General features: G+C 37.3%; 1 protein-coding gene across 3 annotated transcripts in view; it reads left to right on the top strand.

Moving 5' to 3' along the window:
• The first annotated feature begins 4,203 nt into the window (after positions 1–4,203).
• LOC132121323 (serine-rich coiled-coil domain-containing protein 2-like) overlaps positions 4,204–7,777 on the top strand; it is a 72,632-nt gene continuing 69,058 nt past the window's right edge. For all 3 annotated transcript variants that reach the window (XM_059530616.1, XM_059530617.1, XM_059530619.1), the window contains exon 1: positions 4,204–4,391. The gene's annotated coding sequence lies outside the window, so the exon portion shown is untranslated. The remainder of the gene's footprint in view (positions 4,392–7,777) is intronic.

The raw sequence follows: 7,777 nt of genomic DNA, 5'->3' as shown, positions 1-7,777 counted from the left end.
CTGTGGAGTTCCAGTTTTACTTTCTCCACTAGCGGTAGCGGTACTCGTCGTGGGGCTGATAGAGCATACGGGACGGCTCCTTCCGACAGTTTGATCTTGTAGCTGCCCTCTAATTTTCCGAGTCCCGAGAAAACTTTGGGGAACATTGCATTGTACTGCTCTCCAGGTTTGTGTATGTTAGCTACCTGCTGCAGTAACTGTAAGCCTTGAATTGCAGGCAGTCCAAGCAGCGGCATCACTAGATCCGTTACAACATATATATCCTGCCAAATTCTCTTTTTGTCCTTCTGCAGGCATGCACTAAACGTACCCATCACTTTCAATGGAGCACTGTTAGGTCCCAGGATCTTCTTTTTGGAATCTTTGAGTTTCCCTTGCTTTTCAGCTGAATACAAAGATGCTGGAATAGCTGTGACTGCTGCACCTGTATCTATTTTAAAGGTGATTGGTTCTTTATTCACCAGTATTTTCTGTTGCCACATATTCTCTTGTTTTTGGGTCTGGATTGTTCCCAAGAATGCAGACTCATCATATGAACTGTCAACGATCGCTTCGAGTCTTTGAACTGACCGGCATACTGTAGCAAAATGTCCTTTTTTCCTACATTTTCTGCATTCCGCTTCTCTAGCTGGACACAATTTCCATGGGTGTTGTGGACTTTTTCCGCATCTCTTGAAGGAATCCATCTGTTTTATTTTATGAGCCGCATTGTAAAAACTTTGCGTTCTCTGCACTGTCCCCTCTGCTTTTTGCGATGTCATTTTTGCTTTAGATGTTCTCTTTGTTACGACTGCATCAACGTTAACTTCTTTTACTTCAGACTTTTCTCGTCTTATTATTGGCTGCTGACGTTTTATTTCCTCATTTTGTCTGATTTGTCTGAGTTATTGTTTTATCCAATGTCAAATTTGGATCTAGTTGCAGTCTCTCTGAGAGCTTTGCATCTCTTAAGCCCACTACAATGCGGTCTCTGATCATTTCCTCATGGAGATCGCCATATTTGCAGTGTTCCGCAAGCTTGTACACGTCCGTGATAAAACTCTCTGCTGATTCGCCAGCCTGTTGAAATCTGCTGTTGAATTTTGCTCTCTCATAAATAACATTGTGTCTGCCAATAAAGTGCTCACTTAAAGCCTTCTTGACTTCTTCATAACTCTTCTTCTCTTCTTCGTTTAGGGGTAATGTATTTAATATATCGTCACTTTTCTCCCCCATAATGTAAAGAAGAGAGTTTACCTGGTAGGCAGAGTTTTTTTTCTGCAAGCCCCGACGCTACTCTGAATCGTTCAAAGCGGCGCATCCATTGTGGCCATGAACTGGGCTCGTCGAAGTTGAAACTTCCCGGAGGTGTCAGTGAAAATATCTGATCCATATTTTGACTGTTCACTACTCTTAATCTCGAGTGCACTGCTCCGATGTTCGTTTTCTTTTCTTTTCTCTGGCCTGTTCTCAATTGCACTTGAGCACTGTGTCAATTCTCTTTATTTCTAGCAGTTTGTGTGCAACATCGCTCTATTTTCTCACTTACTTCTTTGTTTCTTTCTTTTCAGGTTGTGAAAAACCACTTCTGACACCATGTAGCAGATGGTTATCACTTAATCTCTGAGGTGAAACATCAAGACACGCAAACAGCTCTGTTATTGAACATCCATTTATTCTTATTCTCCCCAATCCCCCCGTATATCCTTTTCTGCACAGGAGTGCCCTCTAGTGTTCTGTCGGTTACACTACAGTCTTCATTTGCAGTGTTGCTAAGTTTCTTTAAAAGAAATAAGCGACCTCTTAAAAAAAGGACCAAATTGACCGTCACGGCATAAATACACTGATTTAAAACAGATTTTATTGTCCTCAAAACTCGTAAGACACTTGCATTCCATTCACTTTCCGAGGCTATTTAATAATAATTATTTCCCGGGCTATATAAATAAAACATTATTTATAATTAGGCCTATGCAGTAATTGCTACAAATTTTAGAAATTTATGTTGCATCAAAAGCTTCTTTTAATGACATAAATCAAGTTACTTAAGACTGTTAAAAAAAACGTCACTGCGTGTTCAGTTTAAACGCATGCAACTCTGTCACGATTAATAGTATTGGAGTGGAGGGCAAATCACGAAATTATTCCACATAATCGGGTTCGATTCCCGCAATTCGTGCCATGTGAAAGAATATTCTCAGCAAATGAAACGTATAAAAGCTGGAACGATATATTTTCTTTGAAATTTTAACACTGCTTTTGTCTGCTAGTTTTAACAATGTGCATAATAAAGAGTGAACTACAGTAAAAGACTCTTACTGGTCGGATAGAAAAGTTCTCCCTAAAAATAGCTGGTCAGCATTTAATTAATAAAATAACACATTATGTACAGATGCCTTATATTTAATAGTTTTAGTTAAAATAATAGATTACAATTTTGTGAAAACATGAATTAGTTCGTAAAAGGGGCCATTACACATTTTTAGACCGTGCTACAGTTGCATTTACACCTTCTTGACCACCTTGTAGCCAGTGTTCGGTGATCGGTGCTTAGATGTAGTAAATCCACTGATCTATGATATAAAATACGGTATATAGATGTGAGTGAATCATTTTGCTAAGCACTTGGTTTAATTGATTAGTAGTTTCTAAAACCTTTGTTTCCCCACCAACTACTTGCCGAGCGTTTCCTACATGTTTTGATGTAGGCTAAAGCTGTGTATGTTTAGTTATGATTTAATTTTAACCCAATGACACATTGAGAATGAGGAGTCACGTGCCGATTTGGGCGCGTACTTGCAGCCAAATGCGACATCTTCTTATGACAGGGACAGGCATAGACATGTATAGAAAGGCTAGATGGCTCAAGGCGGAGTCAGCTGTGTCGTCACTTGGCGGCCATCTTAGGTCAGGAGACTGCGCTGCTGCTCCCTGCTGCTGTGGACGGAAGGTGAGTGACATACGCCAACTAAAATGCTCGTAACTTGCTGAATTCTTGACGGATTTACAAACGGTTTGGTTTATTACAAACCTTATTAACGTGGCTATGATTTGTGCTGATGCCGATGTTTAAATTGTAGCTTCACGTTTTGAGAAACGCTTAACATTGCAGCGTAGCTGTGTGTTTCATGGCTGCCCTCTACTCTAAAGTGATACCACAGTCGACATTTTCAATTATTAACAGGTTTCCTGAGACCAACAACGTTTCTTGACAACCTAATCGTTTGTCTAAATGTCATTTTGTGGATGTGGTTGTATTTATTTGCTGGCTAGCAGTGAAGAGGTCGTAAGTGAGTCACCAAGCAATTGTAAATTGGTGGGAGAGGCAGGGTTAGTCTTTCGTTTCAACATAGCTTTGAGTTACACATGATTTCCAAGTGGTTTGGTTTCTTAAAAACATCTTTACATTTGGATTACTTTGTTGGTTTTTTGTTTACAGAACTTCTGATTACGCTTGTGGAAAATGAGAGGAGGAGAGGGAGGGAGCTGTATTGATTATATTGTATTGATGGAAAGAGTTTTGTGTCCAATTGTATCTTAATGTTTTTTTTTTTTTTTTATATTTTGTATATTTTTTTTGTAAGTTTTTTCTAATTGTGTGCCTTTGGACCTAAGTAAAAAAACAAAAAAAAACAAAGACCCATCTCTTTTCTCTTTATTTTACAGAATGGCAACTTGAGACAGATTTATATTATACATAAATTTACACATGTATTTAATAATGTAAATATTAGTAATAAACTAAATTGCACTATTTCATGTTTCATGTACCTTATAAATATTGACATCATTACTGTGTGTGTGTGTGTATGGGTATACCTAGTACTTTACCTGTCTAGTCTACTTAATATACTATTTTCTTAATAAACTCCGTGGCTATAATTTTTCACAAGTATGCAGTTAAATAGCCGCATCCCTGAAGTTTATGACACACCAAGCCGTTTGAAAATCGGTTGAAAATTGAGCAAAATATAGTTATTTCAGCACTACATGCACAATAGACTTTAATGTTATAACTGGACGAGCGGTCCTGTCCTAAGATGGCCGCCGTGTGACGTCGTCGGGTCCCATTGGCTCTCAGCGCCGGTAAGCTATCTAGCCTTTCTATACATGTCTATGGGGACAGGCCCCAAATCAGAATGAGCTCCGCGCCGCGCCGCTAAGCAAAGCCCATTTCCGGGTATACCCGCAGTATGAGGAATGCTGACGTCAGTGTCAGCTGTTTTCACACAACAAGCTCTCATGCCGGCAGGACATAGCGTCACAATAACAGAATGTGACGAGCAGAGCTAGTCGCTGTGTATATCGCTGTGTCAGGTTTAACAGTGGCAGTAAACGGGCTTGGCTGCTGTGGTGGATTTTCACGCCCAGCTTCGATCTGATGAAATCGTACAGGCGGCCGTTCAGATAAGGTGTGGGTTTCCTTCTGACTGTGCATTTTTCACCATTTTTCTGTTGTTCTTTTTACGTTACGTTAATCTATGTTAGTACTGTATTTTGCTCGTAGTGGTTTGATCATGTGAGCTGATGTGCTTTTGTATTTGTTTACAATCCTGGGTAATTCTACACAAGCAGTGGCAGATGCTGTCACTTATATTAATATGGAAAAACTCAAATGTAAACTCGCTTTTGAACACACAGACGCGTTTAATTTAATTTTACAATAATAAATTTGTTTTCTTTATTACTAAGTTTTCATTTAATTATTGAAAGTCACTTAAGAAGAGATTGCAAATATGTTTTGTTTCTCGTAATGCAGTGAAGCACATTTTGCAAGTTGTGAAATTTTGAGTATTTGTCAAAAAATAAGAAGTGAATCTGTAAAACGTTATTTAACAATTTTCATAAACGCTTTTAATGAATTACTTTTGAAATAATCATTGTGTATTTTCAGATACTGACTCTGTTCTGTTATTTGTGAAAGGTTGTTAATCAAAATGTTGTGTTCTTAAAAAATAATGGGACAGTCATTAATGATAAATTAAAGTTAAAAATTATTTAATTGGCGAAAAAAAAAAAAAAAAAATATATATATATATATATATATCTATATATATATATATCTATATATATATATAGATATATATATATATATATAATAAAAAATCAGCTGGAAATGTGACCACAGTTGTAGAATGACCCTCCTAGTGTATCAGAGTATCCAGCTATTACTCATCATATCACATGTCTGGCAATTCCACTGTTTGTCTTAATATATTTTTTATTTAATTATCCATCTCTTTTTTAGTTGGGGGCAGCAAACTTTAGATTTGAGAGATATATCTCTTTTTGCAAAGTTATTTCCTATTCTATATTTTATATGCAAACATTTTTCCCAGATTAAGTGGGTGCATGAAATTTAAGGCATCTTCTGAAGGATTTTTCATGATAGCTATATCTATTGATTGTTCCAAAGAACAACAACAAAAACAGTTCATGTTTTTTCAGCATTTCTCCAATGCAAAATTCTTGTCTGTTTGATAAGAGCGTTTCAAGCAGATGATATACCGGTAAACACTTTTGTGGTGTTTTGAAAGCTTGAAGGTCAGACACAGGTAATGGTGGTCTTCAGGTAATGTGACACTCCCTCTCTACAAAAGACTAATACTGATGATGCCAAAACTTTGAGGCCCATAATGATCTCTCATAATCATTAATGATCCATGAGCTCTTGCATAATGCAGGTTAGCCTACTTATAGATGACTTTAGTCTAGCCTGTATGATGCAAATAATGACCATGCTGATCTTTGCTTACTCTCTCACGTGGCTTTAATGATAAGAAGGGGATTAGACTTTTTTGTATTAATATTTTTATCCAATTAGTTAAGCTTAACTGATACTAGTTAGTAAAGTCATGCAGTTTTGTTTGCAATATGGATAAAAAGATCCATGCATCCAATATCTCAAAATGGTTTCAGGCCTTATTTATATGTGGAAATTAATTTTATATATATATCAGTTATAGATTTGTGTCTGCCATGTAAGAGGACAGATGAGATATTCCCCTGTCAATGCGAGCTTTACGTTGCTGAAAAAGTAGCGGTGGCGTGGTGGCAATGATGTCACCTCAGGTGGACACCGACCGAGATCACATGAATCTTTTCAGTGGAGGACAAAAGCTCAACCTGGTAGACTCATGTGGAAGTTTTATGTCTTTTGAGCCTTTGAGCAAGCAGAAGCATGTATTGTCTGCATCCATTGCAAATTGAGCCATTTTCACATTATTTCTTGTGTAAGCTTTTATGTCTATCTTGGGATGTTTCTTCAAGTGTATAGTGTAAATGCAGATATCAGGTTTAGGTCACTTTAAAAAAAAGATTTAAGCTGGTTTAAAAAAAATAGATGTAGTCAACAAATTGGGAATCAAGACCTGCATTGTAAATGCGTTCTAATATGGCTGCTCGAAAGCTTCAGTTCAGGAGGTGGTCCTGTTGGAATTAGTCATATACAGCATAGGGATCAGTGTGTGTATTGTGTTTTTCTTGGTCGTTTGCCGCTGTTTGCATGTATGTAAAAATCTCACTCACATTTAAAGAGGGAAACCTAAAAAGTTTTTACCCTCCAAATCCAGATTACACATGAGTATTTATGTACAGTTGTAAGAAATAGTTTGTGGACACTGTGATTACCTGGATTTTCTCATCAATTGCTCATACATTTTAAGACGTAATGCTAACCAAACACAATATGGCAAAACAAATAACAAACAATTGTACTTTATTGAAGACACTTGAGTAATCATTAACAAGGCATGCTGGGGAAAAATAAGTTGAGCGCTTTTGCAAAAACTGTCTCGGGTGTTTAAGTCAGGCATGGGACACACTAGACAATTTTCAATTCTTACCCGATTTTAAACCTATGGGAGATCACATACATGAAGATAGTTTCAACCGATTTTTAGCCTTAAAATCCTCTGACCCTGCACATTAGATGATTCGACCAGACCAGGAGACAACACACTTGTTGAACGATTTCACAATGACACGAGATCTCAGTCTCACGGAGAATCGTAGGATCAAGCATGACTAGAGAAGAAAAACACATGGAGTACAATCGACATTGTCAATTGTCTGTTGTACAGTGAAAAACAAAATGAAAAAATATGGGTGACAAACATGTTTGATATTTTTACAATTTGAGTCTCGATTGGGAGCAGTTAAAATATAATGACGCCACACAATAGAGGATTTTTTTGTATATAAAAAAAAAAAGTTTGTGACAAGCCTTCAATCGGGGATGCAAATAGGGCATAATAAAGGCCTTAAGATCTTCAAGTATGTGGCCAGCTGAAAACTGGATGTGTTGCACAGGTGCCCTGCCATTTATATAAAGAAAGCAATCAAAACCTTGTTTTTGTAGTGCCGGGGTGTCGAACTTTCCTGGAGTCCAGTGTCGTGCAGAATTCAGCTTCATTCCTAATTAAACACACCAGATCCAGTTAATCAAAGCCTTTATGATTGGTAAAAACTTCCAGGTAGGTGTGTTGGAGCTAAACTCTGCAGGACAGTGGCTCTCTAGGACCTGAGTTTGACACATTTTTTAGTAATCCATTTAAGCACCATTTAGCAGGACTGAGCATTTTGTGGTAGGGTACAGTTGTAGAAACTTTAAGAAAAGAATATGTTTCTCACTGACATTTTGGAAAACTCTGGGGTTTTTAATGCTTAATTTAACATTGCAATTTATTACTTGGAAATACTCTGAGTCAGATACAAAAAATCTTGTGGTTTAATGTCACTACTGGAGAATAACCTGACTAAAAAAAAATGTGGAAAGCACAGCTTTCTTGCTTTGTCA

The sequence above is a fragment of the Carassius carassius genome, chromosome 39 (assembly GCF_963082965.1).
Source record: "Carassius carassius chromosome 39, fCarCar2.1, whole genome shotgun sequence".
NCBI classification, from domain to species: domain Eukaryota; kingdom Metazoa; phylum Chordata; class Actinopteri; order Cypriniformes; family Cyprinidae; genus Carassius; species Carassius carassius.
Note: the sequence above shows the minus strand (reverse complement) of the source record. Positions and strands in the feature narration are given on the sequence as shown.